A 24,097-nucleotide genomic window follows, 5' to 3' on the forward strand; every position below is an offset into this window, starting at 1 on the left:
ACATGCCTAGGTCCTGTTGCGGCTCCTATTGGACCATCAGGAAGGTCCCGGAGTGCTACTACAATAAAAGGTTCGCATGGCCGCTCGGCCATGCGCTAGTGTAAATTTACTAACGTGTGTGAGTGGATGTATACCTGTCAATGGATGAAAGCTATGAATCATTCCCATCCCTAGAGTTGTTGACTGCTTGCGAATGGTGGAAGCTACCTAGCGCCTGACAGTGCTATCCCACACATCTAGAACACGATACTGCGTCTGTTAGCAGTGACCGGCAGTGCGGCGCCGTGCGCTAATAGTGCGCTTTCCTGGCACAAGTTTGGGTGGTTAATGGCGTCCGCCAGAGTGGCGCTGCACGCACTCTTGTGCAATAGTAAATTCTTAGTTCTGATAAATCTCTGACACCCCAGTAGCGTTATCGAGCACAAGAGGTCTTGAGTCCTTGCCTTTCCTAAGCTATATCATCTCAGCCCGGGGATTAGCAATAGATTCTGCCAAGCTACAAGCAGTGATGGATTGGCAGGAACCTCATTCTCTCAAAGCAGTGCAGCTCTTTATGGGGTTCATTAATTATTATCGTCAGTTGCTTCCCCACTTCTCAACTTAGGTAAGAAGGGTGCAAATCCCAAATTGTGGTCAGAGGAGGTCTCCAAGGCCTTCTTATCTGTTAAGTCCCATTTTGCTAGCGCTCCTATTCTTCATGGATAAGCCCTTCATTATAGAGGTGGACGCCTCATCCGTCGGTGCTGGAGCAGTCCTCTTTCAAAAGGACACTCAAGGTCAGAAGCATCCTTGCTTCTTTTTCTCCAAGACCTTCCCTCGGGCGAAGAGGAATTATTCCATCGGTGACAGGGAGTTTCTAGCAATGAAGTTGGCCTTTTCAGAGTGGAGACACCTCCTGGAGGGGGCTTGCTTTCCCTTCCAAGTTTACACTGACCCAGCGGCTAAATTCTCACCAGGTTAGATGGTCCCTGTTCTTCTCCCAGTTCCACTTTACCCTTCAGTTCCTATCCGGGGAGAAGAACATTCGTGCCGACGGTCTCTCCCGCTCTGTGGTGTCATCAGAGGAGGAGGAGGAGCCTCTGCTAATTGTCCGCTCTGAGAGTCTGAGAACTGTGGCTCCGGGGTCGCTGGAGTCTGTGTCCCCGGGCAAGACTCTCATGCCATCTAATTCACGACCGGAGGTTCTGTCTTGGGCTCACTTGTCCAGGGTAGGTAGACATTTCGGTATCAAGAGGACATCAGAGCTTTTGGCGAGGGCGTACGGGTGGCCGCTGATGTCGGAGACTATATTCGGGCGTGTGTCTCCTGCGCCCAGAATAGGTCTCCTCGACAGTGGCCTGCTGGGCTACTTTACCCCCTGCCGGTGGCAGGCCCTGGGAGATGGTCGGGATGGACTTTGTGGTAGGCTTACCCAAGTCCTGTAGCTGCACCGTCATTTGGGTAGTTACCGACCATTTCTCCAAAATGGTGCATTTGGTGCCTCTCCCACAGTTACTTTCTGCACGGGCCTTGGCGGTGTTGTTTATTAAGAATATTTTCCACCTACACGGTGTGCCAGACAAGGTTGTCAGTGACCGGGGTCCCCAGTTTGCGTCTCGGTTCTGGAGAGAGCTTTGTCGCCTACTTAGCATAGAGCTAAATCTCTCTTCAGCATACCATCCCGAGACGAATGGGTTGGTAGAGAGGGCCAACCAGACCCTGGTCACATACCTACATCATTTTGTTTCGGCCAGGCAGGATGATTGGGCATCCTTCCTACCGTGGCTGCAGCATTGCATATGGGATGGGACATGGGGGGTATTTTGGGCTGCCTTGAAAAACGCCGACACAAACGGACAGACACGGATCCGTAGCTGTCCCATTCAAATAACATGAATGTCTATGGAGACGTATCTGTACAGATCCGTGTAAAAAATGGATCCGTGAAACAGATACATTTTGGCGAACTGAGCATGCTTAGAAGCAAGGTACAGCTCCTCCCAGCCCTATCTCTGTTGACCGATAACGGATCCATTCAAAACAGTCCGTGGACATACGTTGGCAGGCACAGGTCAGTGCCTGTCCAGGGAGTCCTGGAAATTCAAGGATTCAAACAGATTGGAAAATATGATAGTGTGAAAGCGGCCTTAGCAGGCCAAGTTACAAGTTAGCATATCACCTTTCTTTGATATCTCCTTCACAGTTCTTGCATTTATTGAACTTGTGAGTTTTTGGATAGTTTCTGCTTGCATTTCTTTGCAGGATGTCAATTGTCTCTTCAGAGAGGAAGAGGACTAGAACTCTAGTGCCATCTATTGGAAGTAGAAATCCTAACAGTCAATGTCGACCCTTTAACGAGCCTTGTCACATGACTTAGGATAAAAACCAAACCAGAATCTCAATTTGCAGACACTGTGTTTTGGGGTACTGCCCCTCGTCAGTGCAAAGTGGAGATCTGGTTTGGCTGAGTGAGAAGCGTCTGACCGGGATCCAAGAATTATCGGAGGAGCATTGCGGCTTTAAGTCTCCTCAACTCGACATGCTTAACATGTCACTCTCCGCAAGGAGAAACGATACTTCTTGGATCCCTTTGCAGAATGTCAGAATTGACTCCCAGAGCTGCTGTTTTGATGGTTACTGCCTCCCACCATCTTAGATTTTTGGCTTCAAAGTTTCTGAATAGGGTTGGGAACAGGGGAGACTGGTGTCACACCATGGAGTTCTCTACTTTTATGTCCATAGCAACCAATTACTCAGGGGTATGCTTTGTATCATGAGATGGTGCATTGTCATGCACGTGGATGATTTTGTACAAAGAAAAAAGTGGTCAGTCTAAAACTATCGTCCTTTTCACACCTTCATGGACCCTGAAGGGGCGAACCAGCTCTCTTCACATGATTATAACCCAAAACATGACTGCCACCTCCTCGCTGGTTACACAGCCTTGTTGGGACATGGTGGTCATCCAGCATCCATCGACTACTCCATCAACCTTACAGGAAACCTTTCAGTTCATTTTAGCCCCCTATCCTATCACTACCTGTCCCTGAACCTTGCTAGTTCATCCCTAACCATCCCTCTCTGACATAAAACTACACTATAAAGCTTTAGAAAAATGATTTATTAACTTACATGTTCCTATGATAATGGGCGCTCCAGGCTACGGCTTAGACTGGGATGGGAAGCTTCCGGGTCTCCATTCTCTCCCCCTCACTGCTCTTATCACGCCCTGCTGGGCGTAATCATTCCTTATCTTCTCACCCCCATGTTGAAATTCCCGCCTCCTCATAATATGACGAGCAGCCGGACATCAGTTCCGGTCCAGTGCATTGTGGGGGCTTATAAGGTGTACGGGCCGGCTTCAATATGCGCACTCTGCATGCGCCCGGACCCAGACCGTACAGCCCATACACCCACAAGGGTATTTTAGGGGCAGCTGAACAGTAGGTTTATGCACAGCTACAGCATCTGGAGAATCCTGCATCTTGGGGTTCACAGACTCCAGAGACACCAGCAGCTTTAAAAATGTTTGCTCTTTCTAATGGTATTTTAACAGCAGCTTTCTTAATCTGATGAATTTGTATGGCAGAAACCTTTATTTTGAACCCATCTGTGCTGTGTATTAGCATTAAATCTCTTCACGGTACAATGATCACGCTTACGTTTTTTGTGAAATATCTGATATTTTCATACCTTGTCGAAGGCATTGCACTATTTAACATTTTGTGGCAGCACAGCGATCCCTTTTCTTTCCCATAGTGCTTGAAACCAATGGCTGCTTAATAATGGGAACATCCTTAAGTATTTTTTTCTTCAATTAGGCTAACGTGGAAAACTAATTATCTCACTTTTTTTTTATGACTCAGTAGTTTCCTTTCAGTGTGCTACTCTTTACTGTAGTGCTGTATATCTCAGTATCATAGCATCCAACAAATACTTTTTTCTTTTTTTAGTGAAATTTTATGAATCCAAAATAAGCGATGCCTGGAAAAAATTGAGTGGGGCGGAGTATTGTAAACATGTTAAGGAAAAGACTGTAAGAACTGCAAAAGAGATAGAAAAGGCAGTGAAAATGTATGCTTTTTTTTAAAGCTTGGAACACCTAGCACAAGTAGCACTGTGCCAGAAATGACAGAAGTTATTGATGTCAGTGAAGATACCAGAGAGGAGCATGGGAGTACCAGTGCTCATCAGACTGGTAATCCTGCAGAAGATGTTTCAAGTGCAAATGAATCAGCTGTACTTTCAGGAATTAGTCATGATCCCGCAAAATGGCTGCTAAATAATGCTACAAGAGATTATGTGGCTATCAATGGCTTTAATCAAAACATAGATGCTGACTTCTTCAAATCAACAAAGCAGTTTTTCACCAAGTACAGGAGATGCTGACCAAAAACATGTTTGAAAAACAGCTAGTGAATGATGAAAAGAAAATGCGTCCCTACCTGGAACATTCTGAAAGTACAGGCAGGCTTTTTTGTGGCCCATGTCGACTATTTGGTGGCAAAGCAGCTATTGCACTAGTTGGTTTTAATGACTGGAAAAATAGTGCCTCCAGACTAAATGAATATGAGCGGTCAATGGAGCATAAAACATGTGTACTTGCTTTTCATACACATTGGGAAAAATAAATACACTGCTTACTGAGGAATTGACATGTGAAATAAATTATTGGAGAAATGTTTTGAAAAGAGTTGTGTCTGTGGTAAGGGCACTTGGTACACACGGACTTGCCTTCAGATGGAGTAATGACCGCTTTGATCCATACATAGTGGCAACTTTAAAATGCTTCTGGACTTCATAGCAGAGTATGACCCTTTCCTAGCTGATCATATCACTCGTTTTGGGAACCTGTGTAAAGGAAAGATATCATATCTATCTTTTGCCACATGTGAGGAATTTATCAATGAGATGGCTGATGAAGTCACAAAAAAAACATCAAAGAGATCAAAACTGAGAAATATTTCTCAATCAGTGTGGACTCAACTCCTATTTCACATGTTGACCAGCTTGCTTTCATAATACGATATGTAAAGGATGATGGGACACCTATGGAACGTTTTCTACTCTTCATACCAAATCCAGGACATCGATCAGGAAGGCTAACAGAAGTGGTGATTAACACAATGAATCATTTTGACTTGGACACCAGAAATTGTCAAGGGCGGTCATATGACAATGCCAACAACTTCTCTGTTACTACAGTGGTCTGTAAGCAAGAACTAAGCAAATTAACCCACTTGCTGTCTATATTCCCTGCTCTGCACATTTCCTGAATTTAAATGGTACATGTGGAGCTGAGAGCTGTAAAGAAGCGTGTTCTTTCTTTGAACTTTTACTGCATTTGTATGTGTTTTTTACTACCTCCACAAACCTTTGGGATCTTTTACAAAAAGTTATCTGCAGATCCAGGAACTTTAACTGTAAAAAGAGACATGCTAGTCTGCTTGTGAGGAGGCCTGCCTTAGCTTGAACAAGGACTTTGAACAAATATTAAAAGCACTGTCTGCAATCTCAGAAGACAACAATGAAAAGGCTACTACATGATGTGCTGATGGACTACTTAGTAAACTACAACAACTTGAAACTGTATTCATGGCACACATTTGGGGGTCAATTTTGGAAAGATTTCAAGCTGTTAGTCGCAAATTACAACAGATAGATATAGATATTAGTTTAGTAATAGAACTTCATGATTCCCTTGTGCAGTTTGTGAAGCAGATCAGGGAGATGTTTGACACATTTGAATCGAGTGCCATGGCTAAATCAAGTGTGAAAGAATATGATCTTCAATTCAGGAAGAGAAAGCGCAACACTACTGAAAGTCAAGAAGACATACAAAAAGATTTCCATGTAAACACCTACTTTGTAATCTGTGACAATCCAATATTGGAACTGGAAAGGAGAAAGGCAGCCTATGAGGAGTTTTTTGAAAAATTTAAATTTCTGTCAAATTTAACCAACCTAGAAGCTTCTGGTATAAGGGAGCAAGCTGAAAAACTTGGAGAGGTTTACAAAACAGACATTGAGGCAACTGACTTGAAGAATGCCTACACTTGCGTGGACACCTTTTGACTCTTGAGGAAGAATATAACTCTTCTTTGAGTATCCTTAGGAAAACTCGTAAAGACGACCTTCATAACATTTATCCAAATGTGGATATTGCTTTTAGAATGTTTCTGTGCACACCAGCAACTAACTGTTCAGCAGAACGCTCGTTTTCTGCATTAAAGCGAATTAAGTATCATTTCAGGTCTAGCATGAGTGAAGATCACCCAAAATGCTCTTGCAATGATGCAATGTTGGCCATTGAATGCGATCTTGTAAGGACGCTTGTAAGATGTGTGCAAAATGCAGTTACTTTCCTTATTACCAATTGCACTGGTTCCTGCTCTATATTATTGTTAATTTTGATTATCTATTTTCACCACGTTTTTGAAGATAAGCAAGTGTAAAAAACAGTTGACAATTGCACTAGTTCTTGTTGTATATTAATATTCTTATTTATTGTTAATTGCTATTGCTATTTGAACAACCTCTTCTCATTCCCCAGGTTTGCTCTCATTAAAATGAAAATGCCTATGCTGACCGCTTGTGCTGGCTGCGGGATCTGCCGCAAATGGCAAAATCGCTGATGTAAAGTAGCCCAAGTCACTGCCGGCAGTGTCTGCATTACTCACCAGTGGGGGAGGCATCACTAAAAGTGCCTAGGGCAGCATAAACTCTAAAGAGGGCCCTGCTCAGGGGAGTAGCACACCCTGAGTGATTTTAAGGAGAGACTCTGCAGTATGTTTAACCCCTTAGTGACAGAGCCAATTTGGTACTTAATGACCGAGCCAATTTTTGCAATTCTGACCACTGTCACTTTATGAGGTTATAACTCTGGAACGCTTTAACGGATCCCGCTGATTCTGAGACTGTTTTTTCGTGACATATTGAACTTCGTGTTAGTGGTAACATTTCTTCGATATTACTTGCGATTATTTATGAAAAAAACGGAAATATGGTGAAAATTTTTAATATTTTGCAATTTTCAAACTTTGTATTTTTATGCCCTTAAATCAGAGAGATATGTCACGAAAAATAGTTAAATAACATTTCCCACATGTCTACTTTACATCAGCACAATTTTGGAAACAACATTTTTTTTTGTTAAGGAGTTATAAGGGTTGAAATTTGACCAGCAATTTCTCATTTTTACAACACCATTTTTTTTAGGGACCACATCACATTTGAAGTCATTTTGAGGGGTCTAAATCAGGGGTCCCCAACTCCAGTCCTCAAGGCCCACCAACATGTCATGTTTTCAGGATTTCCTTAGTCTTTCCCAGGTAATAATTGCATCACCTGTGCAATGCAAAGGAAATCCTGAAAACATGACCTGTTGGTGGGCCTTGAGGACTGGAGTTGGGGACCTCTGGTCTAAATGATAGAAAATAACCAAGTTTCACACCATTCTAAAAACTGCACTCCTCAAGGTTCTCAAAACCACATTCAAGAAGTTTATTAACACTTTACGTGCTTCACAGGAACTGAAACAATGTGGAAGGAAAAAATGAACATTTAACTTTTTTTTGCAAACCATTTTTTTTTATTTTCACAAGTGTAAAAACAGAAATTAAACCATAAATTTTGTTGTGCAATTTCTCCTAAATACACCAATATCCCATATGTGGGGGTAAACCACTGTTTGGGCGCACCGCAGAGCTTGGAAGTGAAGGAGCGCAGTTTGACTTTTTCAATGCAGAATTGGCTGGAATTGAGATTGGATGCCATGTCACGTTTAGAGAACCCTTGATGTGCCTAAACAGTGGAAACCCCCCACAAGTGACACCATTTTGGAAACTAGACCCCTTAAGGAACTTATCTAGATGTGTGGTGAGCACTTTGAACCCCCAAGTGCTTCACAGAAGTTTATAACGTAGAGCCGTAAAAATAAAAAAAATCGCATTTTTTCTACAAAAATTATATTTTTGCCCCCAAATTTTTATTTTCACAAGGCTAACAGGAGAAATTAGACCACAAAAGTTGTTTTGCAATTTCTCCTGAGTACGTCGATACCCTATATGTGGGGGGTAAACCACTGTTTGGGCGCACCGCAGAGCTTGGAAGAGAAGGAGTGCCGTTTTACTTTTTCAATGTAGAATTGGCTGGAATTGAGATCGGATGCCATGTCGCGTTTGGAGAGCCCCTGATGTGCCTAAACAGTATAAACCCCCCACAAGTGACCCCATTTTGGAAACTAGACCCCCCATGGAACTTATCTAGATGTGTGGTGAGAACTTTGAATGCCCAAGTGCTTCACAGAAGTTTATAAACCAGTCGTGAAAATAAAAAAAATATTTTTTTTACCACAAAAGATATTTTAGCCCCAAAGTTTTTATTTTCACAATGGTAACAAGAAAAATTGGACCCCAAAAGTTGTTGTTCAATTTGTCCTGAGTATGCTGGTACCCCATATGTGGGGGTAAACCACTGTTTGGGCGCACGGCAGAGCTCGGAAGGGAAGTAGCACCGTTTTGGAATGCAGACTTTGATAGAATAGTCTGCGGGCGTTATATTGCATTTGCAGAGCCCCTGATGTACCTAAACAGTAGAAACCCCCCACACCTGACCCCATTTTGGAAACTAGACCCCCCAGGGAACTTATCTAGATGTGTGGTGAGAATTTGAATGCCCAAGTGCTTCACAGAAGTTTATAATGCAGAGTCGTGAAAATAATTTCTTTTTTCCACAAAAAAGATTTTTTAGCCCCCAAGTTTTTATTTTCACAAGGGAAACAGGAGAAATTGGACCACAAAAGTTGTCCAATTTATCCCGAGTACGCTGATGCCCCATATGTGGGGGTAAACCACTGTTTGGGGAGCACGGCAGAGCTCGGAAGGGAATGAGCGCCGTTTTGGAATGCAGACTTTGATAGAATGGTCTGTGGGCGTTATGTTGTGTTTGCAGAGCCCCTGATGTACCCAAACAGTAGTAGCCCCCCACAAGTGACCCCATTTTGGAAACTAGACCCCCCAAGGAACTTATTTAAATGTGTGGTGAGAACTTTGAATGCCCAAGTGCTTCACAGAAGTTTATAATGCAGAGTCGAGAAAATAAAAAATATTTTTTTTTCCACAAAAAAGATTTTGTAGCCCCCAAATTTTTATTTTCACAAGAGTAAAAGGAGAAATTGGACCCCAAAAGTTGTTGTCCAATTTATCCCGAGTACGCTGATGCCCCATATGTGGGGGTAAACCACTTTTTGGGCACACGGCAGAGCTCAGAAGGGAGGGAGCACCATTTGACTTTTTGAGCTTAAAATTGGCTGTCGTGTTCGAAGACCCCCTGATGTACCTAAACAGTGGAAACCCCCCAATTCTAACTCCAACCCTAACCCCAACACACCCCTAACCCTAATCCCAACCCGATCCATAATCCTAATCACAACCCTAACGATAATCACAACCCTAACCCCAAAACAACCCTAATGTCAACCCTAACCATAACCCTAATCAAAACCCTAAATCCAACACACCCCTAATCCTACTCTCAACCCTAACCTCAAACCTAACCCTAATCCCAATACACCCCTAATCCCAACCCTAACCTTAACCCCAAACCTAACCCTAATCCCAAGCGTAACCCTAATGCCAACCCTAACCCTAATACCAACCCTAATCCAAACCCTAACCCTAATCCCAACCCTAGCCCTAACTTTAGCCCCAACCCTAACCCTAAACTTAGCTCCAACCCTAACCTTAGCCCCAACCCTAACTTTAGCCCTAACCCTAAGGCTACTTCCATACTTGCGTCGTGTGGCATCCATCGCAATCCGTCGTTTTGGACAAAAAACGGATCCTGCAAATGTGCCCGCAGGATGCATTTTTTGCCCATAGACTTGTATTGCCGACGGATCGCGACGGATAGCCACATGTCGCGTCCGTCGCGCACTGAATCCGTTGTGTTTTGGCGAACCGTCGGCACACAAAACGTTCAATGTAACTTTTTTGTACGTCGCGTCCGCCATTTCCGACCGCACATGCATGGCCGTAACTCCGCCCCCTCCTCCCCAGGACATATACTGGGCAGCGGATGCGTTGAAAAACTGCATCCGCTGCCCACGTTGTGCACAGTTTTCACAACATGCGTCGGTACGTCAAGCCGAGTGAGTGAAGTGAACCCCATTGCAGTACCAACAAGGAGTGAAATGTTAATTTGGGGTCGGGCAGCAATAGGCCACAGGGGTCAAGACTACAGGCCCTGGTAGAATCTGTGTACTCTGATAGTAGGGCCACTATCCTGACAGCCAGAGGGGTAGTTGATGTCCGTAAGGGGAGAGTACCAATATGCATCCTGAGCTTTGGGGAAAAAGAGGTCCATTTACCCCAATACGCCACCCTTGCTAAGCTTTTCACTCTCAATAACGCAATACAGGCAGTAGAACCCTTGCTTCCGTCTGACCAGGTGGAAGACAATGGCTCTGAGGGGCAGTTGGACAATTGGTGTCAGAAGTTACACATAGGCACTGACTCTAACCCTTTGCACCAAAAGCATGGAGCTTACCGGGTGGTCCAAGAATATGAGCGGGTCTTTAGCAAACACCCTCTAGATTTTGGGCAGGTAAAAGGGATCCAACACCATTTCCCCACCGAAGATCATCAGCCCATTAAAGAGAGGTACCGGCCTGTAGCTCCAGCTCACTACCAATTTGCCAAGGGTATGTTACGGGAGATGAAGGCGGCTGGGGTGATCAGAGACAGTTTTAGCCCCTGGGCAGCTCCATTATTCCTCATTAAAAATAATGATGGTACAATGAGGATGTGTGCTGATTACAGTTAGACTAACCGTATTACACATAAGGATGCCTACCCATTACCCAGAATTGAGGAGTCATTAGCTGCCCTGAAATCTGCTAACTATTTCTCCACCTTAGATATCAGTAGTGGGTATTGGCAGGTTCCCGTGTCAGAGGCGGATAAAGAGAAAAACGCCTTCATGACACCAATGGGCTTAAAGAAGTTGTTCACTACAATAACTTTTTTTTTCATAAATCTTGCTATTATGTGCCACTGAAAACATCCACTGTGTTTATTTTAGCAATATTACCTTTTATCATGCTGTAGCAGCACATCTTCAGAGCTGGATCCAGCTCTCATGGGGTTAATCGACAACTTCCTTTCTCCTGACTTATTGTGCTCTAATACTACAAACTCCATGATGCTTTGCACAGGCTTCTAAGCCGAAACCTACCACACCCACTCCAAAACACACCCAAACCCCTCCCTCCTCTATCTTCAAAAAGATTTTTGATGTCATTTCTGTCCAACCTCCTCCTTTACATTTGTCCAACCCACACTCCATTACACACAGATAGATAGATAGATGGAATTGATACAGTAGATAGATATGGGATTGATAGATACATACAGATATATCTATATATCTATGTCTATTTCCATAGATATGTCCATATCCATGTTTCTAAACCACTCCACCCCTGGAGCTTTTTTTGTTTATCGCTCCCCTTCTTTCCAGAGCAATAATGTTTCCGTCAATATGGCCATGTGAGGATTATCTTTTGCCGGACAAGTTCTACTTTTGAGCGACACCATTGGTTTTACCATGTTGTGTAACAGAAAATGTGAAAAAATTCAAAGTGCGATGAAATTGCAAAAAAGTGCAATCCCACACTTGTTTTTGGTTGGCTTTTTTGCTAGGTTCACTAAATGCTAAGGCTGTGTGCACACGTTGCGGATTTGATTGCAGATCCTCAGCGTTTTTTGCCACACGGAATTGCATCAAATCCAGTGTAGTGTACAACCAATGCAAGTCTATGGGAGCAGCAGATTTGTTGTGCACATGCTGCGGAAAAAGCCGCACCAAAGCGCAGCTTTTTTTTCCGCAGCATGTCACTTCTTTTGTGCCGAACTGCAGGGTTTCTGCACCCTTAGGCTATGTGCACACGTTCAGGATTTCTCGCAGAAAATTCCTGAGAAAAACCAGACATTTTCTGCAAGAAATCCGCAAGTAAACCGCATGCGTTTTTGCCACGATTTTCACGCGGTTTTGCCGCGTTTTTTCCAGACACTTCCCAATGCATTTTGTAGTGGGAAATCCGCAAAAAAAAACGGAAAAAAACGCATCATGTGCACAAAACATGCGGAATTCATTCTAAATGATGGGATGCTTATTGTATGCGTTTTTTTTGCGGATTTATAGCGTTTTTATCGGGGGGAAAACGCAATGTGTGCACACAGCCTTAGACTTGCATTGAGTCGGGCACATCTGCAGCAAAACGGCAGATGTAAAAAAGATCTGCAGTTCTGCTGCGGATGTGGGTCCGAGAAACGCTAAAGTTCGGGAGGAGGGAAGTGTGTGGGCGGAATCGGTGTGCGTGACTGTTCGAGTGTGCGCGGGACTGTTCAGGTGTGTGTGGGGCAGTGCGGGGGGGGGGGTCTTTTGGGGTGTGTGTGCAGGCATCATCCGATGGGGCTACAAGTCATATAAAAGAAATTCTACCACTACCATGAAAACAATTTCAGAATCACTGGGATCCGTTGAAGCGTTCCAGAGTTATCACCTCATCAATTGAGTGGTCAGAATTGTAAAATTTGGCCTGGTCATTGAAGTCTAAGTTGGCTAATGTCAGGTTTAGTTTTTTGCGCTCACTTTTTAAGTCAGTGTGTTATTTTGATACATTAAAAAAAGGTCTTATTTAATAGCACAAAACGTAATACACAAGGCATGGTTCACACTGTGGGGAAGAGGGACGTACTAAAAAGAATGAAGAAAAGGAATAAATAAAAAGAATGAACATAAAAACTTATAGGTCCAAAGAGGTGGAGAGGTATTATAGATTTCTTATGCATCTTGGATATGAACTGAACAAGAATTGTATGTAAAAAATTAGGAAATCAACATAGATCCCATATAAACAGGTGTATATTATATTCCCTGAGCTTTATAGGTGGGGAATGAACATGGAATATATGTAGAAATAGGAGAATGAACACATATCCCATATAAACAGGTGTATATTATATTCCCTGAGCTTTATAGGTGGGGAATGAACATGGAATATATGTAGAGAATAGGAGAATGAACACATATCCCATATAAACAGGTGTATATTATATTCCCTGAGCTTTATAGGTGGGAATGAACATGGAATATATGTAGAGAATAGGAGAATGAACACATATCCCATATACACAGGTGTATATTATATTCCCTGAGCCTGATAGGTGGGGAATGAAGATGAAATATATGTAGATAATAGGAGAATGAACACATATCCCATATAAACAGGTGTATATTATATTCCCTGAGCCTGATAAGTGGGGAATGAACATGAAATATATGTAAAGAATAGGAGAATGAACACATATCCCATATAAACAGGTGTATATTATATTCCCTGAGCCTGATAGGTGGGGAATGAACATGGAGTATACAGTGGGGCAAAAAAGTATTTAGTCAGTCAGCAATAGTGCAAGTTCCACCACTTAAAAAGATGAGAGGCGTCTGTAATTTACATCATAGGTAGACCTCAACTATGGGAGACAAACTGAGAAAAAAAAATCCAGAAAATCACAGTCTGTTTTTTTAACATTTTATTTGCATATTATGGTGGAAAATAAGTATTTGGTCAGAAACAAATTTTCATCTCAATACTTTGTAATATATCCTTTGTTGGCAATGACAGAGGTCAAACGTTTTCTGTAAGTCTTCACAAGGTTGCCACACACTGTTGTTGGTATGTTGGCCCATTCCTCCATGCAGATCTCCTCTAGAGCAGTGATGTTTTTGGCTTTTTGCTTGGCAACACGGACTTTCAACTCCCTCCAAAGGTTTTCTATAGGGTTGAGATCTGGAGACTGGCTAGGCCACTCCAGGACCTTCATAGGCTTCTTACGAAGCCACTCCTTCGTTGCCCTGGCGGTGTGCTTTGGATCATTGTCATGTTGAAAGACCCAGCCACGTTTCATCTTCAATGCCCTTGCTGATGGAAGGAGGTTTGCACTCAAAATCTCACGATACATGGCCCCATTCATTCTTTCATGTACCCGGATCAGTCGTCCTGGCCCCTTTGCAGAGAAACAGCCCCAAAGCATGATGTTTCCACCACCATGCTTTACAGTAGGTTTGGTGTTTGATGGATGCAACTCAGTATTCTTTTTCCTTCAAACACGACAAGTTGTGTTTCTACCAAACAGTTCCAGTTTGGTTTCATCAGACCATAGGACATTCTCCCAAAACTCCTCTGGATCATCCAAATGCTCTCTAGCAAACTTCAGACGGGCCAGGACATGTACTGGCTTAAGCAGTGGGACACGTCTGGCACTGCAGGATCTGAGTCCATGGTGGCGTAGTGTGTTACTTATGGTAGGCCTTGTTACATTGGTCCCAGCTCTCTGCAGTTCATTCACTAGGTCCCCCCGCGTGGTTCTGGGATTTTTGCTCACCGTTCTTGTGATCATTCTGACCCCACGGGGTGGGATTTTGCGTGGAGATTATCGAGGGAGATTATCAGTGGTCTTGTATGTCTTCCATTTTCTAATTATTGCTCCCACTGATTTCTTAACTCCAAGCTGGTTGGCTATTGCAGTGTTACCGCTGTTGCGGCTGCGGCTCGCCGCGGTCCCGGTGTCGGCTCTAGTCGCGTCCGCTCGTCCTCTCCTGCTGGGGTCTCTGATCTTCCTGCGGCGCGCTCTCGCCGCTCTGTTCTTTCCCCTGCAGCGGCGCGTCCCCGGCATTCCACTTCCGGGTTCGGGTGTCCCGCCGGCTCCGCTTCACTTCCGGAGTCTTCGGTCACTGGGGGCTTGCTGACCCTGCACAGGCGCTCTGGCTTCCATAATAGGGGCAGGCGCATCGCACCCAATACCATTCCCAGGGATAGGTCAGTATAGTCTCAACCAATCCCTGCCCGTGTCCTTGCTATATTAGGCGTCCTTCTCTGTGCCTCTTTGCCTGATTGTCTTTGCATTTCCTGTGCTTCTGGCTCTCTCGCTTGTGCTCGTTCTTTGCCTCGCTGTTCGCCGTCTCTTTTGGCGGACTGCGTTCCTTTCCATTTTCGTCCTCTGTTCTTGTGATTCCAGTTTCTGTTTTGTTTAGTATTCCTAACCTTCCTTTTTGTTTTGTTCCACAGTCTCCCGCTGGGGTCCGTGTTCCCCTTCTGGTTTACAGTCCTTTCGAGTCTCCTTTCGTGTTTTTTTGTTCTCTTCCCTGGAGCCGTCCCTCTCGGTACTTCCACTGTGGGTAAGTGACCTCTGGGCCTGCCCCTTACGGTCCCTGTATAGGGGTCGGTTCATCTCTAGGTCTGCTCGCCCAGGGGTAGGGCTGCCCACGGTCCAGAGGGTCCACTCTTAGTTCTAGTAGTGTCCGTAATAGTACAATCAGGCCATGGACCCCACTAGTACACCCTTCTCGGCTCAGAAAGAGTTGTCCCTTTTGCGCGATAACCAGCAGCGCATTATGGCCTTTATGAAGAATATGGAGTCACGCTTAACCTCCCTGCAAACTGCTGATCCAGTAAACGCCGCTCAGCTAGCTAACCTACAGCAAGAACTTTCTCAACAGCGGGATACTCAAACCCGTATGTTGAGTTATATGGCATCTATTGATGATCGCTTATTCAGCTTACAGTCAGCTCCTATTGCCTCCGCTCATGCGTCATCTCAGGATTCCGCTTCCGTACTAACCTCTCATCCTCCACCTCGTCTGGGTAAACCTCCCCGGTATTCTGGCGATCCCAAACTCTGCAGAGGGTTTTTGAATCAATGCCGTCTCCATTTCGAGCTTCTACCTCTGCAGTATCCTACTGAACGAGCCAGAGTAGCGTTTATAGTGTCTCATTTGGAGGGAGAGGCTTTAGCCTGGATAAATCCCTTGTGGGAGCAAGACTATCCCATAGTCTCCCACTTGGAAGATTTCCTTGAGACCTTCCGTAAGGTTTTTGACGAGCCCGGACGTTTGGCCTCAACTACTGAGTCTCTGTTTAATTTACGTCAGGGTTCCCTGTCAGTGGGACAGTATGCCATCCGCTTCCGTACCCTGGCGTCGGAGCTCGGATGGAATAATGAAGCTCTAGTGGGTGCGTTTTGGCGGGGCTTGTCCAGCCGTATTAAGGACGAACTCGCTGGACGAGATACTCCAACCACTCTGGAGGATCTTATCTCTCTCGCTACACGTATAGATCTTCGCTTTCAAGAGCGTTCTCGTGAATCTGCTTGTGCTAGAAGGTCTAATGTCTCTACTCCTCCCCGTCGGTCCAGTAGCCCTCGAGTTCCCGCTGCAGCGTCTTCTTCCTCTTCTTCACCCGAACCCATGCAAGTGGATCGAGTAAGGTTGGCGGAGCAACGTCGCAAGGAGAGGCGTACCCAAGGCCTCTGCTTCTATTGTGGTAGCGCCGCTCACTTGCTACGTAGCTGTCCGGAGAGACCGGAAAACTTCTCCGCCTAGGTCAGGTAAGAGAGGCCTCCCTAGGTGTTTCAGCTTCCTCTCAGCCTTTAACCCTTTCCGTTTTACTAATTTCCGATCTAGGTCGCTTTTCTGAGACTGCGTATGTGGATTCGGGCGCGGCAGGTAATTTTATCAGTCTTGACGCGGTTCGGAGGCTTCGCATCCCAGTCTTCTCTTTGGACTCTCCTCGTTTAATTGCTTCTGTGGATGGGAGACCCTTACAAGAAGCTATCTCATTGGTTACAGAGGAGGTGGAGATACAGATTGGGGCTCTTCACCACGAGAAAATTGCCCTCTACGTTCTACCAAATCTTTCTCACGCATTACTGTTTGGTCTTCCGTGGCTTCGAGTACATGAACCGACCCTTAATTGGCGTACCGGAGATGTCCTACGATGGGGGCCTACTTGTCATTCACGTTGTCTACAGTCAGTTCGCCCAGCCCAGCCGTCTCTGTCTGCTTGTGTTCCGGAAGGTTTACCAACACCTTACTGGTCCTACGCGGACGTCTTCGACAAGAGAGAGGCTGAAAGTCTTCCTCCACACCGTCCTTATGACTGCCCGATTGATCTCCTTCCCGGTTGTTCTCCACCCAGAGGTAGAATCTACCCTCTATCGGCAGCTGAGACCCAGTCTATGTCAGAATACATTAAGGAGAATCTGGCTAAAGGGTTTATTCGAAAATCTTCTTCCCCTGCCGGAGCAGGTTTTTTCTTCGTGATAAAGAAAGACGGTTCTTTACGTCCCTGTATCGACTATCGAGGATTGAACAATATTACGGTCAAGAACAGGTATCCTCTACCTCTCATTCCCGAGCTCTTCGACCGCCTCCGTGGTGCCCGTATCTTCACCAAGCTTGATCTTCGGGGCGCTTACAACCTTGTGCGTATACGCGCTGGTGACGAATGGAAGACCGCTTTTAACACTCGAGACGGTCACTACGAATATTTGGTTATGCCATTCGGGCTTTGCAACGCCCCCGCAGTTTTTCAAGAGTTCGTCAACGATATATTCAGAGATCTTCTTTACTCATGTGTTGTGGTGTATCTGGATGACATTCTTGTTTTTTCCACTGATCTTCCATCTCATCGTAGATGTGTTCGCAAGGTCCTGCAGCGTCTGAGAGAGAACCACCTGTTCGCCAAATACTTTTCATGTGTCTCTTCTCAAACCAGTTATTTTTAACCGCTTCCATTCTCCGTCTACTTCTTCCTCGCAACCTATCAGTGCAGATAATATTTTCGTTGTGAAGGATATCTTAGCGGTTAAGAAAATCCGTGGAAATGACTTTTTTTTGGTTGATTGGAAAGGTTTTGGTCCTGAGGAGAGATCTTGGGAGCCCTCCGAAAACATTAATGCTCCTCGTATTCTTAACAGATTTTTTGCCCGTTTACGTAAGGGGGGTTGTAAGGAGGGGGGTACTGTTACCGCTGTTGCGGCTGCGGCTCACCGCGGTCCCGGTGTCGGCTCTAGTCGCGTCCGCTCGTCCTCTCCTGCTGGGGTCTCTGATCTTCCTGCGGCGCGCTCTCGCCGCTCTGTTCTTTCCCCTGCAGCGGCGCGTCCCCGGCATTCCACTTCCGGGTTCGGGTGTCCCGCCGGCTCCGCTTCACTTCCGGAGTCTTCGGTCACTGGGGGCTTGCTGACCCTGCGCAGGCGCTCTGGCTTCCACAATAGGGGCAGGCGCTCTGGCTTCCACAATAGGGGCAGGCGCATCGCACCCAATACCATTCCCAGGGATAGGTCAGTATAGTCTCAACCAATCCCTGCCCGTGTCCTTGCTATATTAGGCGTCCTTCTCTGTGCCTCTTTGCCTGATTGTCTTTGCATTTCCTGTGCTTCTGGCTCTCTTGTGCTCGTTCTTTGCCTCGCTGTTCGCCGTCTCTTTTGGCGGACTGTGTTCCTTTCCGTTTTCGTCCTCTGTTCTTGTGATTCCAGTTTCTGTTTTACTTAGTATTCCTAACCTTCCTTTTTGTTTTGTTCCACAGTCTCCCGCTGGCGTCCGTGTTCCCCTTCTGGTTTAGTCCTTTCGAGTCTCCTTTCGTGCCTTTTTGTTCTCTTCCCTGGAGCCGTCCCTCTCGGTACTTCCACTGTGGGTAAGTGACCTCTGGGCCTGCCCCTTACGGTCCCTGTATAGGGGTCGGTTCATCTCTAGGTCTGCTCGCCCAGGGGTAGGGCTGCCCACGGTCCAGAGGGTCCACTCTTAGTTCTAGTAGTGTCCGTAATATGCAGATTCAGTCTTCCCAGCCTGGTGCAGGGCTACAATTTTGTTTCTGGTGTCCTTTGACAGCTCTTTGGTCTTCACCATAGTGGAGTTTGGAGTCAGACTGTTTGAGGGTGTGCACAGGTGTCTTTTTATACTGATAACAAGTTTAAACAGGTGCCATTACTACAGGTAATGAGTGGAGGAAAGAGGAGACTCTTAAAGAAGAAGTTACAGGTCTGTGAGAGCCAGAAATCTTGATTGTTTGTTTCTGACCAAATACTTATTTTCCACCATAATATGCAAATAAAATGTTAAAAAAACAGACAATGTGATATTCTGGATTTTTTTTCTCAGTTTGCCTCCCATAGTCGAGGTCTACCTATGATGTAAATTACAGACGCCTCTCATCTTTTTAAGTGGTGGAACTTGCACTATTGCTGACTGACTAAATACTTTTTTGCCCCACTGTATGTAGAGAATAGGAGAATGAACACATATCCCATATAATCAGGTGTATATTATATTCCCTGAGCCTGATAGGTGGGGAATGAACATGGAATATATGTAGAGAATAGGAGAATGAACACATATCCCATATAAACAGGTGTATATTATATTCACTGAGCCTGATAGGTGGGGAATGAACATGAAATATATGTAGAGAAAAGGAGAATGAACACATATCCCATATAAACAGGTGTATATTATATTCCCTGAGACTGATAGGTGGGGAATGAACATGAAATATATGTAGAGAATAAGAGAATGAACACAGATCCTATATAAACAGGTGTATATTATATTCCCTGAGCTTTATAGGTGGGGAATGAACATGGAATATATGTAGAGAATAGGAGAATGAACACATATCCCATATAAACAGGTGTATATTATATTCCCTGTGCCTGATAGGTGGGGAATGAACATAGAATATGTAGATAATAGGAGAATGAACACACATCCCATATAAACAGGTGTTTATTATATTCCCTGAGCCTGATAGGTGGACAATGAACATGAAATATATGTAGAGAATAGGAGAATGAACACATATCACATATAAACAGGTGTATATTATATTCCCTGAGCCTGATAGGTGGGGAATGAACATGAACTATATGTAGAGAATAGGAAAATGAACACATATCCCATATAAACAGGTGTATATTATATTCCCTGAGCCTGATAGGTGGGGAATGAACATGAAATATATGTAGAGAATAGAGGAATGAACACATATCCCATATAAACAGGTGTTTATTATATTCCCTGAGCCTGATAGGTGGACAATGAACATGAAATATATGTAGAGAATAGGAGAATGAACACATATCCCATATAAACAGGTGTATGTTATATTCCCTGAGCTTTATAAGTGGGGAATGAACATGGAATATATGTAGAGAATAGGAGAATGAACACATATCCCATATAAATAGGTGTATATTATATTCCCTGTGCCTGATAGGTGGGGAATGAACATGGAATATATATAGATAATAGGAGAATGAACACATATCCCATATAAACAGGTGTATATTATATTCCCTGAGCCTGATAGGTGGGGAATGAACATGAAATATATGTAGAGAATAGAGGAATGAACACATATCCCATATAAACAGGTGTATATTATATTCCCTGAGCCTGATAGGTGGGGAATGAACATGAAATATATGTAGAGAATAGAGGAATGAACACATATCCCATATAAACAGGTGTATATTATATTTCCTGAGCTTTATAGGTGGGGAATGAACATGAAATATATGTAGATAATAGGAGAATGAACACATATCCCATATAAACAGGTGTATATTATATTCCCTGAGCCTGATAGGTGGGGAATGAACATGAAATATATGTAGATAATAGAGGAATGAACACATATCCCATATAAACAGGTGTATATTATATTCCTTGTGCCTGATAGGTGGGGAATGAACATGAAATATATGTAGAGAATAGAGGAATGAACACATATCCCATATAAACAGGTGTATATTATATTCCCTGTGCCTGATAGGTGGGGAATGAACATGAAATATATGTAGAGAATACAGGAATGAACACATATCCCATATAAACAGGTGTATATTATATTCCCTGTGCCCGATAGGTGGGGAATGAACGTGAAATATATGTAGAGAATAGAGGAATGAACACATATCCCATATAAACAGGTGTATATTATATTCCCTGAGCCTGATAGGTGGGGAATGAACATGAAATATATGTAGAGAATAGAGGAATGAACACATATCCCATATAAACAGGTGTATATTATATTCCCTGAGCCTGATAGGTGGGGAATGAACATGAAATATATGTAGAAAATAGGAGAATGAACACATATCCCATATACACAGGTGTATATTATATTCCCTGTGCCTGATAGGTGGGGAATGAACATGAAATATATGTAGAGAATAGAGGAATGAACACATATCCCATATAAACAGGTGTATATTATATTCCCTGAGCCTGATAGATGGCGAATGAACATGAAATATATGTAGAGAACAGAGGAATGAACACATATTCCATATAAACAGGTGTATATTATATTCCTTGAGTATTATAGGTGGGAAATGAGCATGAAATATATGTAGAGAATAGGAGAATGAACACATATCCCATATAAACAGGTGTATATTATATTCCCTGAGCCTGATAGGTGGGGAATGAACATAAAATATATGTAGAGAATAGAGGAATGAACACATATCCCATATAATAGGTGTATATTATATTCCCTGAGCTTTATAGGTGGGGAGTGAACATGAAAGATATGTAGAGAATAGGAGAATGAACACATATCCCATATAAACAGGTGTATATTATATTCCCTGAGCCTGATAGGTGGGGAATGAACATGAAATATATGTAGATAATAGGAGAATGAACACATATCCCATATAAACAGGTATATATTATATACCCTGTGCCTGAAAGGTGGGGAATGAACATGAAATATATGTAGAGAATAGAGGAATGAACACATATCCCATATAAACAGGTGTATATTATATTCTCTGAGCCTGATAGGTGGAGAATGAACATGAAATATGTGTAGAGAATAGAGGAATGAACACATATTTTATATAAACTGGTGTATATTATATTCCCTGATTATTATAGGTGGGAAATGAGCATGAAATATGTGTAGAGAATAGGAGAATGAACACATATCCCATATAAACAGGTGTATATTATATTCCCTGTGCCTGATAGGTGGGGAATGAACATGAAATATATGTAGAGAATAGGAGAATGAACACATATCCCATATAAACAGGTGTATATTATATTCCCTGAGCCTGTTAGGTGGAGAATGAATGATTCCTGGGCATGCGCACTGCACGTGTATAGCAATGTATATTTCCGGCGATTGCTATGAGGCACGATCAGCTGAATATACAGACGCTGTAAGGCGGGGGACCTGGGTGACAAGCTAACACACGCAGTGCGCATGCCCAGGAATCCTAGCCCCGCACTGTGCATAATGCATAACACACTGCGAGGCTGGGATTTCCAAGGTGGGTGGCCGCACTGCCCGCACAGGCGCAGTCTGCAAGCCTGGCTGGGGCTCAGACGGCCAGAGCTCACTGCGCCTGCACAAGAACAACACAGCGCAGGTGCTGGATTTCAAGCGAAAACAGAGCGGAGGGGGCGGCGCACAGAGCCCCTGAAAATTTGAGTGACGGCAGAGTGGCGGGTCAAGCAGGGGAGTGAGGACCTGCCTACCTGGATAAACACAGGTATTTTGGATAAGTTTCAAAACGCTTTATTTTGGGAATACATTAACCAAAAACTAAAAGAGCCACCAAGTTAGAATGCAGCATTACTGCTGCACAAGCTGGCTCTTTTAGTTTATAACGGCTGGAGGGGGTGACAGTGGCCCTTTAATGTATTTTCCTTTTCTCCTGTCCCTTTTAACAATCTGGAGACCAGTGCGCAAGTGCTCACTGATTCTAACATTAAGTGGGCGCTTGGTACGTCCCACAGAAAGTTTACCGCAAGGGCACTTTAATGAATATATAACTACTGAAGTATTGCATGCAATGCAATCCCTAATGGTGAAATCTGTGGTTCCGTTTGAAATATTAAATTGTTTTCCTGTTTGCAATGTTTTGCATGTTTTACACTTGTGGCAGGGGTAAAATCCTCTACGGACTTGTAAGAAGTGTGAAAGAGGACTCATTGAGGGATTGATGATGGCTTTCTTGTAAATACATTTGGGATGAGCTGAAAAACGATCTCCCATGATTTTGTCTTCTTTTAGGACACTCCAATGTTTTTCCCTTATATTTCTTAAAATATGGCTATTTGCATTGTATTGGAAAATGATAGGGATATCTTCCCTAATGTTAGGGTCTCTCTTTTTTATTTTGGAGTAAATTTATCCTCGGTATGTTTTTCACTAGTTCTTTTGTTTGCATCAATTGACGTTTGTTGTACCCTTTGTTGATAAATTTCTGTGTCAGAAAATCAGCCTCTTTATTAAAGTCGTGGGTCTTAGAACAATTCCTATGTGCCCGTATGTATTGACTCTTTGGGTGTGAACCTGGTCCTCTGGAATCGTTATATTGACAATATAATTTCCATCTGGTCAGGTGGACCTATACTTTTAATTGATTTTATTGATTAAATAAATAAAAATGATTTAAAAAAAAAAAAAAAAACTTTACGGCAACCATGAGTACAGAATCAATTACCGTGATTTTCTGGATCTGAACATTTTCGTAGAGGAAGGAACTATTCAGACCCAAACATACCATAAACCAACTGATTGTAACAATTACATCTCAATGGACAGTTGCCATCTCTCCAGCTGGCTTATTAACATCCCAAAGAGTCAATACATACGGGCACATAGGAATTGTTCTAAGACCCACGACTTTAATAAGGAGGCTGATTTTCTGACACAGAAATTTATCAACAAAGGGTACGACAAACGTAAGAACTAGTGGAAAACATACCAAGGATAAATTTACTCCAAAATAAAAAAAAATGAGACCCTAACATTAGGGAAGACATCCCTATCATAGTAACATAGTAACATAGTAACATAGTTAGTAAGGCCGAAAAAAGACATTTGTCCATCCAGTTCAGCCTATATTTCATCATAATAAATCCCCAGATCTACGTCCTTCTACAGAACCTAATAATTGTATGATACAATATTGTTCTGCTCCAGGAAGACATCCAGGCCTCTCTTGAACCCCTCGACTGAGTTCGCCATCACCACCTCCTCAGGCAAGCAATTCCAGATTCTCACTGCCCTAACAGTAAAGAATCCTCTTCTAAGTTGGTGGAAAAACCTTCTCTCCTCCAGACGCAAGGAATGCCCCCTTGTGCCCGTCACCTTCCTTGGTATAAACAGATCCTCAGCGAGATATTTGTATTGTCCCCTTATATACTTATACATGGTTATTAGATCGCCCCTCAGTCGTCTTTTTTCTAGACT

This window comes from Ranitomeya imitator, chromosome 1 (assembly GCF_032444005.1).
Source record: "Ranitomeya imitator isolate aRanImi1 chromosome 1, aRanImi1.pri, whole genome shotgun sequence".
Classification (NCBI taxonomy): domain Eukaryota; kingdom Metazoa; phylum Chordata; class Amphibia; order Anura; family Dendrobatidae; genus Ranitomeya; species Ranitomeya imitator.